At 40.4% G+C, this 10,920-nt stretch overlaps 2 non-coding genes across 2 annotated transcripts; one reads left to right on the forward strand and one right to left on the reverse strand.

The window, feature by feature from the left end:
• Positions 1-7,171: 7,171 nt before the first annotated feature.
• On the reverse strand, positions 7,172-7,244 carry Trnaa-agc. The gene has a single exon. It is a non-coding gene; the product is annotated as a tRNA-Ala (tRNA).
• A 165-nt stretch (positions 7,245-7,409) lies between these two features.
• Positions 7,410-7,482, forward strand: Trnaa-agc. The gene has a single exon. It is a non-coding gene; the product is annotated as a tRNA-Ala (tRNA).
• The last annotated feature ends 3,438 nt before the right edge of the window (positions 7,483-10,920 follow it).

Raw genomic sequence — 10,920 nt, forward strand, 5'->3', positions numbered from 1 at the left:
GTTGGTAGGACATGTTCTGAGGCAACAAGGGATCATCAATTTGGTACTGGAGGGCAGCGTGGAGGGTATAAATCGTAGAGGGAGACCAAGAGATGAATACAATAAGCAGATTCAGAAGGATGTAGGCCGCAGTAGGTACTGGGAGATGAAGAAGCTTGCACAGGATAGAGTAGCATGGAGAGCTGCATCAAACCAGTCTCAGGACTGAAGACCACAACAACAACAACATTTGGAGATGGGTCTGATAATGGGGTTATTAACTAAATGTATGTATGGACATGTACATATTCGTGTTGGGTGTGTGAACAATGTGATGTGCTACAGAATTGTGGTCCTCTGATCCATAAAGATTTTTTGCATAAGGTGCCGGAGCAGATGTCTCCTGGCACATAATCCCACTACTGCTAGCAGCATTCGTCAGCATTATCGCAAGAGACTATCGTTACTCCGTTACTGATGTAATGTCCTGTAGGTTTCTTCATTTAGAATACCTCTGTCATTTAATCGTACCATATCTGCACTGATCAAACAATATAATACACACTGCAAAAACAATGTCAGTACGTTATTCTGCAGACTCGGCGTGTAAAACGCAAACAATTGCCTGGAGTGTACCACGTTAGGCTACTGTGGGAACATGTCCCACTAATATATTATCTGCGGAATTACTGAAAAGTTTGAATGACACGTAGTGGCAAACAAGTGTCAGCGTATTTAAAGAAAATTAAAAATACTTAGAATGAATCTTTATGTAAAATATATATGTCATTTTAAAGAATGAAGTCCCTAGTATTATTTTAGTTTGAAAAAAAAATTGTCATTTTCCAGATCTGGGTTTCTGAAACAATAAATACACGGTATATTTGAAACCACAAATCTGTGATCAATGTTTGCTGCAAATTCTAGTCTATGACAGTGAGATATAAACATAGACGTAAAAAAATCACAAAATTAAAGAACTGTGTTGAGAATAGCAAAGACAGCAGCATAGACGAATAAGTACGAGTAAATGGTTAACCAGAACGGCAGGAGTTGCGTATATTAAGGAAACTGTTGTTCTGAAAATGAATCCAATATGTGTAGAATGTGTAGCCTAACAAAATTCTCTGCTGGATTTCTCGTGAATATAAATGACTTAGACGACTATCGAATGGAAAATGAGTAGATGACATCTGCAGAGATCAGTACTAGTTGCGGGAAGCTACTCTTTTAACTATAGTTACTACCAGAACCATTGAAAATATCAAAAACTGTTTTCGTAAAACATTATGTTTGAAACAGGCGAGTATTTTGTGCGTTGTTACTTTTCGAACATTTTTAAACATATATTTTGACGCAAGTATAATTTTTGTATTGGAAAATGTACGCATTAATGGATTTCGAGAGCGTTTCAAAAGTGGGGAGTAGTTAAATGGCTCTTTTTGTGTTTAGCAATAAAGCTTTGCAGAGGAGAGCGTGGAATGTGCTATATACAAATCAGCAGACAGAAGGTACTGAGCTGTCTCAACTGCTAGGCCACATAACGGTCGACGACTGTGGCGGAACATAAACTGTGTTCACGTGATTCACCCTTACAATGGACACATTCCCCATCTGTTTTATGAAAGGTATCTGCTTAATACAGCATGACAGCAAAGAAGTCCTGTAAAGAAGTGAACGGGGTCTATCATTAAAATTAGCTTCTTTACAGTGGATCCATCCAGTTTCTAATAATCTTGGATTTTCGCAGCTTTTGTATCATTTCTCTGCCTATGTTGTTAGCGATGACGCACTAATTTCGTGCGTAAAGATGTAGACAGAACCATTCACCTAAGTGACCGAGGAAAAGACGGAGAACATTAAATGGATGATTGTATTCAGATTTTAACTGGGCTCCTTTCACAATACTCACGGTAGCATCATCTGTCGTAACTGGTCTGTTATAGTCCAAACGCTTTTCTTTAATACGGACCACACCGGCCACTTGTATAGTCACTGCACAGAACACTCACCTAATAACTGTTACACAAACCAGTGCAGTAACGACTTGAAATGGTTGGTTAAATATTAGTGGTTCAGTGCTACTGACATATCAGAGTAACACTAATCGTGAGAAATGAATGATACTAATGAAAAATGTGACAAAGTAACAAGAAATAACACCATTAAATCACTATAGAAGCTGGATTAATGTGTGCATCATTCCTGGATAACATATATAACGCTTACAACATTCAACAGATTTATGATACGTGAGATAAAGTAACTCTTAATATTTATGTATATACAGGGTGGGTTTTTGTCACGAGACAACGAAATATCCCAAAAACGAGGCATTGGATTAAAAAATCGGAAAAACTGAAAATGGTATCCGGCAATTCAAAGGTTGATCACCCTGCCACACCCCCCAGGGGTATGGCGTGGCACAACTTTGGAATCGTAAATGTAGTTTTTATTGTTGAATCGGATTCTGCGGGAACAATTACGTATATTTTGTATGTGACACTTTTGTCGTTGCGTGATTGATGGCGCTGTAATCGACAAATAACACAACTGACTTCCCAAACGGTATTATCTTGAGAACATTGGATCAAAAACAAAAACAGAGGCGAGTGTGGGAAACGGCTCAGTGTTTTGTAGTTTTTTTGAAATATTCATTCATTCATTCATTTTCTGACTTGATCTCACTATGTGCACGTTGTCCCTCACTTCTTAAATACTTTCCTTCATAATCTATGTTATCAGTTAGAATGCAGATTACTACGATAAAAGAGAAAATTGAAAGTCTTTACATTTATGGAGAAAGCAGTAGGAATGTCGATAGGGCTATAGCCCTTACGTTCAACGTTTTCCAAGCAAAGTACCATCATGCTCTTCTGCCGAGGAGGCAGGAGTTTCGTATGTTCTATAAATTATTCAGCATCGGACACAAATAGACTGATAATGCTGATGGTATTGATGATATGATACGAACTCAAAGGTGGAATCATATTTAAAAGACAACTAAATAAGGGGAAGTACTGTGACCGATTTGTGTACACCATAATTTTTATAATCCATGGGCCATAAAGGTGCATAAACTGAATGTAAAAGGATGCCACTAGAGGACTGGCCCGATGAACTGCCCCGTCTACGTCATTGCCAGCCTCAGCAAGCATTTGCGTTGTTGCCGTTATCGAGTGCTTCGCGTTCTCCAATTTATTTTGTTTTGTGTGTTGCGCGTTGTTTTCTGTTCTGATTTTTAAAGGAGTGGTCCATTACGGGATTCGAATAAGACTTTCACTGCAACAGAATGGGTGAGCGACCCCTATAACCATGCGTTAGTTCTACTTTCGCAGAAGATCGAATCACAGGTGTAGATTGCCAATCCTACGACAGAGAAAAGGGGGGGGGGGGGCTGCTCTCCCTTCAGGCGGTTCTGATTTGTTTACGTTTGCTGTCGACTGCCACTATACCGCCACCGGTGCTTCTCTCTATTTTCATGGGGAATGTTTACTTCACTTGGTTTTCTGCCTTACGGCAGGTATTGTCATGGGGGAAGCCTTGTCAGAGAGGTCCACCACGTGAGTGTCTAGGGAAGTTATTCCAGTGGTGGTTTCTCGTTGCCTGCGGCTGATGATGTAATGATAATGAGGACAACACAACACCCAGTCCCTGAGCGGAGAAAATCTCCGACCCAGCCGGGAATCGAACCTGGGCCCTTGGCGTGACAGATCGCCGCACTGACAACTCAGCTGTCGGGGCGAACGGGGATTGTTTAAGCAGATGCATATGTAGAATTCTTCTGGCATCCTAATTCGGCTGGAGATACCCAGTTATTTTCGTGTGAATCCGTCGCGCTGTCCTCTGTATATCTTAAAGGACCTGGAGCAACTGCCCATTTCTAAGGAACCAGTCACCGACGAATCTTTAAACCCTAATCTTTCCTTCCTTGGAACAATATAGAGATCGAAAGCAACCAATTATTGACTATTTGTTTTTTTCGAAAGAGTAGAAAAGACGGAAGTCAGTAGTGAGCAGACGTGAGAAAGAGAAAAAAATTATGACATGTTGTCCAGATCTGAGTATTTTATTTTTCACTATTTTTGCTGCGGTTCTCACAGTTCCATATTCTACCATTTGTGCATCTTTGTTAGGGAGCCGCGATACAAAATTCCTACTACGTTAGTATGTATTATTACATCATTTGAAAACAGTCCCGAGTTACTATATTCGCTACTCAACGAAAATGTGACCATTGTCTGAGTGCCTTATCTAAGCATCGGCGTAGACTAAAACGAACGCAAAGTATCACAACTGAATTACAAATATTTTCCCTTTCGTTGTTGACCAGAATCCGTCAGTGCACACAAGTTTGCTGGTATTTTTCAAGAAGGACCCCTCTCTCTCTACCTGCTCATTGTCACATTACACTAATGACGAAAGAAATTTCTTGGTTTCAGTGATTGTACCAGGAACACAAGTTGCAGAATATGGAGCCTGGATTCGGTTCGGCTATAAATTACGCAGGTTTAAAACATGTAGGTGCAATAGCGAAGGACAATTTTCTTCATCCGAATTTGTTCCTCTCTGCAAAGAAGTTATAAATAAAAAAGTTCATAAGCGGTAGAGCACTTGCCCACAAAAAGACAAGGTCCCCAGTTCGAGTGTCGGTTCGGCACACAGTTTTAATCTGCCAGGAAGTTTCATATAGACGCACACTTCGGTGCAGAGTGAAAATTTGATTCTGGAAACACCCCCAGGCTGTGGTTACACCATGTCTTGCGCAATATCCCTTCTTCCAGGAGGGCTAGTCTTGCAAGTTCTCAGGAGAGTTTCTGTGAAGTTGGGATGGTAACAGACGAGGTACTGGCGGAAAAAGAGCTGCGAGGGGAGGTCCTGAGTTGTCTTGTGTAGCTCAGTCGGCAGAGCACTTGCCCGCGAAAGGCAAAGGCCCCGCGTTCGAGTCTCAGTCCGCCACACAGTTTTAATCTCGCATGGAGTTTCAAGTTTGATTAAGATAATTGATGACTGAATACACCAACAGTATTTCATGCTCCTCTGTAGAATAGTATATTTCAGCATACATAATTGACACAGCGATGCAATTTCGTATTATTTTTGTTTTTAGTATCTTGTGTCATCGTTATTATATTGTGTCATCGTTATCAGTATAATGTAAAGCTGTCAACAACCCAAAGGTTAATTTGGACGCCACTGTACCTATAACCCTACCACTATTATTGAAATTTAGTATGTTTTTATCTAAATAACAGAAACTCTGTCTCTGAGTTGCCACGTATAACCCTCTTACTAAAATTTAATTTAGTTTCCAAATAAAGTACACTACGGGAGGATAGTCCTGTTTGTAGGAAAAGCTAATCAATAGCGTTACCCTTTTTACAGGATTTGGCCGTGTGTTGTGTCTAATGGATAAATAAATCAGACTACTTCTTTTCCTAAGATATTACCCAGCGATTAGAGAGAAACGCAGTATGAATAATATTATACTGAAGCTAGGACAACTCAGTTCCAATTTCATTTAGTGGTTTACAACATGTGATAATGGTCACCAGCCTATCCAGGCAATGAAACAGTGAAGTATTGGAAAAGCGGAAGTATGAATTTTGCCTACTTTCTTGCTACCGTTTAATTTGGTTTTCCAGATAAATATTATTCCACTTAAACAATGTTTGACTACGCCCTTATACATTACGTTTTTAAAAGGGAAAAAGCCCAGTAAATAACTTCAAGGAAGCTAAAAATGTTTGGCGAATGGGGACCTTTAGAAAAGCACTTTCCATAATCAACAAACTTAAATACTAAAATACTTCGACATTACAGCACACACTTTTTATACTTAACATTTCACTGCAAGAAAACCTCTTTCTTACTGGAATTTGCTTTCAAAAGCTATTATTCTTTGAACTAATTCTGTATAGTCATTTAACAGATTCTAGTACATTGGCTTCACTCTGATTGAATTTTACTTAAGCAAAGTGTTACTACAACGCTTTGCAATAGTTAATAAAACTTTTTTATTATTTACACAAAAATAATTTAAATGGTACCTGTTTATATTAACTTGGCAATTCATAAGTCTATAAAACAGGATACTCGGATTAATCAAACACCAGGAAGGAACCCTACTAGTATATAGGTGTATGTTTAGGATGAAATAAGAGGGTGAACCAGTTTCTTTAAAGTTCAAGAATGATTATTAAAACACAGTTTAAATTAATGGTTCACGCTGTACAAAAGTAAAAGAATACAAAAAAATCTTATCTGTTGGCTGTATGCTTGGGTATGGCGAACAATTATGACGGCTATACTACTTACAGTACAGTCTGCAAGTATCTTGCTGTTTGGGCTCAATTTCTGTTCTTGGCGTCGTTGAGTTTTACATACAGTAGCCCAACAACTCGCAGCTATGCCGTAAACCATATGCAGTCTTCATCCGAGGCATTTTTGTGCAAATCTGCAGGCAAAGCTTTTCGTGTTCCACAAGAGGTTTGCCTCAATCTCTGGTGCCTATAGACTGTGTGACTTATTCCCGCACTTGCTCTAGGTAGCCCGCCAGTTCACCCTTGCCACCTTTTCCACTCCCCAGAGCCACTTTCGTTTCAAACAAAAGCACACTAGAGGGTTTTACATAACACCTATTTCTTACATTGTTCCTAAGCGTGGCCATTTCTTAAATTTTCAAATTTACATCAATATGAATAATTTATACACAAAATGTCATTAGAAAATTATTTAACATAATAAACAATTTACATAATATTTTACATGCATAACTCAAATACAGTGCAAAGAACTTCGAACTCTAGTATAGCACACTTTACTTTACATCTACAGAAAATGTAGTACCAATATGCGAAAATTTTAAAGCAAAAAAAAAAATTATAAAAATTTAAATGAACCCTAAACAAATAATGTTATACGCTTTACTAGATATGGTCCTTTTGCCATTGCCTTCTATCGACTTTTGAACTGATATATTCAGCCAGTTATAGATGGACATAAAACTTAATGTGCATTCTGAATCTCAGTGCAGTTCGGCATTTTTCAGTTTAACTAACATTTTCAGGGATGAAACAAGTGATAAATGACAGAAAAAAGTTTTAGGACTGATCGGGAATCGAATACCACACCTTCGAACCCATAGAGCGGCACTTGACGCTTTAGGCACCGAGTCATACAAAAATGGACCTGGAGGCGCCGGGTATCGATCCCGGTACCTCTCACATGCTAAGCGAGCGCTCTACCATCTGAGCTACGCCCCCAGACGCAAAGAAATGACAGCTTTGAATGCTGTAATGGAACAGTAACCGGGGACTCGTGCTTTCTCTGCCCCTCGCAGGAGCTGCCAAACCAGTTTTGGCACCGACCGACTAGCAGATTTCACCAAACGCGTGTACTACAGTAATTTGCCGGTCGCCATGGCAACTGGGGGCGTAGCTCAGATGGTAGAGCGCTCGCTTAGCATGTGAGAGGTACCGGGATCGATACCCGGCGCCTCCAGAACATTTTAATGTATTAGCTCTAACTTTAGCTCACTACACGACATTTGGAAGAGTTCCTGCATAACTAATAGTTATGACAGCATGCCGTAAGCAAACCAATATTTTTTGTCACTTGTGAGCTACTGTTTCACCATGAGTCAACCATTACTTTGTTGTCTGTGAAAAATATCCAACGTTTCTCCCGTAGTTTATCAGTTTCATAACGATGGATGTTTAACTCTGTGTTCTGCCTTACGGCAGATCTTGTCACGGGGAAAGCCTCGTCAGAGAGGTCCACCGCATGAGCGTCTAGGGAAGTGATTCCAGTTGTGGTTTCCCGTTGCCTTCCACTGATAATGATGAAATGATAATGAGGACAACAAACACCCAATCCCCCGAGCAGAGAAAATCTCCGATCCAGCGGGGAGTCGAACCTGGGCCCCTTGGCGTGACAAACCGCCGCGCTGACCACTCAGCTTTCGGGGCCGACGATGGAGGTGTAGCATGTACTATTATTGTAAATTTTTATCTGCATCCAGTAAGTGAGATGAGTATGGTTGATACATTACTTTACAGGTCAGAAAGAGAGTGGGGTGGTTGAGCAAGATTCATATCCACTCTCAGGCGCTCTCGTTTAGGTCTGTCAGAGTTTTCCGGAATGGTTTGAAAGGAATGTCAGTAGGTTTCTTAAACAATGAATTCCATGACGTACTGATCAGCAGATGTACACACACAAGTTTATTGATGGAACTGAATTCACTCTCTGTAGTACTGAACTCTGTCATATTAAATATGGTTCGCTAGCAGCTCTTCGGCCAATGACACACAGTTAAACGTATCACTACTACAAAGTTAATAAATGTCCTTAACAACGTAACTACTTTCGAAAAGATTCCGCGATTCGACCACTGAACTAAAAATTTTTATACCGCTAACAGGTCACACGCTGCCTGAAGCTCACTCCCAGCAGCTGCCACCGGTAACATTCATAACGATAAATACAAGGACGACAGTTGAAAGTGAATATAAAAAAATCCAAAAGAAACGCCACACGCAGTTTTCACGGTAACAAATTGGAATTTATTTGCTTCAATTAAAACTCCGTCCCTCTCACTAGCCACAAATATCTATCTAATTATTTTCGTCAGCAGTCGAAATAACGTCGAAATGACAATGTAATTAACTATAATAAATAAATACGAACAAATATTAATGGAAAGGGAAGATAACGTCTGTTTTTATCCATTCCGTACAATTGCTGTTTCAAGTTCAAAAATGGTTCAAATGGCTCTGAGCACTATGGGACTCAACTGCTGTGGTCATAAGTCCCCTAGAACTTAGAAGTACTTAAACCTAACTAACCTAAGGACATCACACACATCCATGCCCGAGGCAGGATTCGAACCTGCGACCGTAGCACTGTTTCAAGTCCTTACCACCTCTCATAGAATTACAATCAGATACCTCAGGTTGCCCCCCATGAACCATGGACCTTGCCGTTGGTGGGGAGGCTTGCGTGCATCAGCGATACAGATGGCCGTACCGTAGGTGCAACCACAACGGAGGGGTATCTGTTGAGAGGCCAGACAAACATGTGGTTCCTGAAGAGGGGCAGCAGCCTTTTCAGTAGTTGCAGGGGCAACAGTCTGGATGATTAACTGATCTGGCCTTGTAACAATAACCAAAACGGCCTTGCTGTGCTGGTACTGCGAACGGCTGAAAGCAAGGGGAAACTACAGCCGTAATTTTTCCCGAGGGCATGCAGCTTTACTGTATGATTACATGATGATGGCGTCCTCTTGGGTAAAATATTCCGGACGTAAAATAGTCCCCCATTCGGATCTCCGGGCGGGGACTACTCAGGAGGATGTCGTTATCAGGAGAAAGAAAACTGGCGTTCTACGGATCGGAGCGTGGAATGTCAGATCCCTTAATCGGGCAGGTAGGTTAGAAAATTTAAAAAGGGAAATGGATAGGTTGAAGTTAGATATAGTGGGAATTAGTGAAGTTCGGTGGCAGGAGGAACAAGACTTCTGGTCAGGTGACTACAGGGTTATAAACACAAAATCAAATAGGGGGAATGCAGGAGTAGGTTTAATAATGAATAGGAAAATAGGAATGCGGGTAAGCTACTACAAACAGCATAGTGAACGCATTATTGTGGCCAAGATAGATACGAAGCCCACACCTACTACAGTAGTACAAGTTCATATGCCAACTAGGTCTGCAGATGACGAAGAAATTGAAGAAATGTATGATGAAATAAAAGAAATTATTCAGATTGTGAAGGGAGACGAAAATTTAATAGTCATGGGTGACTGGAATTCGAGTGTAGGAAAAGGGAGAGAAGGAAACATAGTAGGTGAATATGGATTGGGGGACAGAAATGAAAGAGGAAATCGACTGGTAGAATTTTGCACAGAGCACAACATAATCATAACTAACACTTGGTTTAAGAATCATAAAAGAAGGTTGTATACATGGAAGAACCCTGGAGATACTAAAAGGTATCAGATAGATTATATAATGGTAAGACAGAGATTTAGGAACCAGGTTTTAAATTGTAAGACATTTCCAGGGGCAGATGTGGACTCTGACCACAATCTATTGGTTATGACCTGTAGATTAAAACTGAAGAAACTGCAAAAAGGTGGGAATTTAAGGAGATGGGACCTGGATAAACTAAAAGAACCAGAGGTTGTACAGAGATTCAGGGAGAGCATAAGGGAGCAATTGACAGGAATGGGGGAAATAAATACAGTAGAAGCAGAATGGGTAGCTTTGAGGGATGAAGTAGTGAAGGCAGCAGAGGATCAAGTAGGTAAAAAGACGAGGGCTAGTAGAAATCCTTGGGTAACAGAAGAAATATTGAATTTAATTGATGAAAGGAGAAAATATAAAAATGCAGTAAGTGAAACAGGCAAAAAGGAATACAAACGTCTCAAAAATGAGATCGACAGGAAGTGCAAAATGGCTAAGCAGGGATGGCTAGAGGACAAATGTAAGGATGTAGAGGCCTATCTCACTAGGGGTAAGATAGATACCGCCTACAGGAAAATTAAAGAGACCTTTGGAGATAAGAGAACCACTTGTATGAATATCAAGAGCTCAGATGGAAACCCAGTTCTAAGCAAAGAAGGGAAAGCAGAAAGGTGGAAGGAGTATATAGAGGGTCTATACAAGGGCGATGTACTTGAGGACAATATTATGGAAATGGAAGAGGATGTAGATGAAGATGAAATGGGAGATATGATACTGCGTGAAGAGTTTGACAGAGCACTGAAAGACCTGAGTCGAAACAAGGCCCCCGGAGTAGACAATATTCCATTGGAACTACTGACGGCCGTGGGAGAGCCAGTCCTGACAAAACTCTACCATCTGGTGAACAAGATGTACGAAACAGGCGAAATACCCTCAGACTTCAAGAAGAATATAATAATTCCAATCCCAAAGAAAG

This window comes from Schistocerca americana, chromosome 1 (genome assembly GCF_021461395.2).
Source record: "Schistocerca americana isolate TAMUIC-IGC-003095 chromosome 1, iqSchAmer2.1, whole genome shotgun sequence".
Lineage (NCBI taxonomy): Eukaryota > Metazoa > Arthropoda > Insecta > Orthoptera > Acrididae > Schistocerca > Schistocerca americana.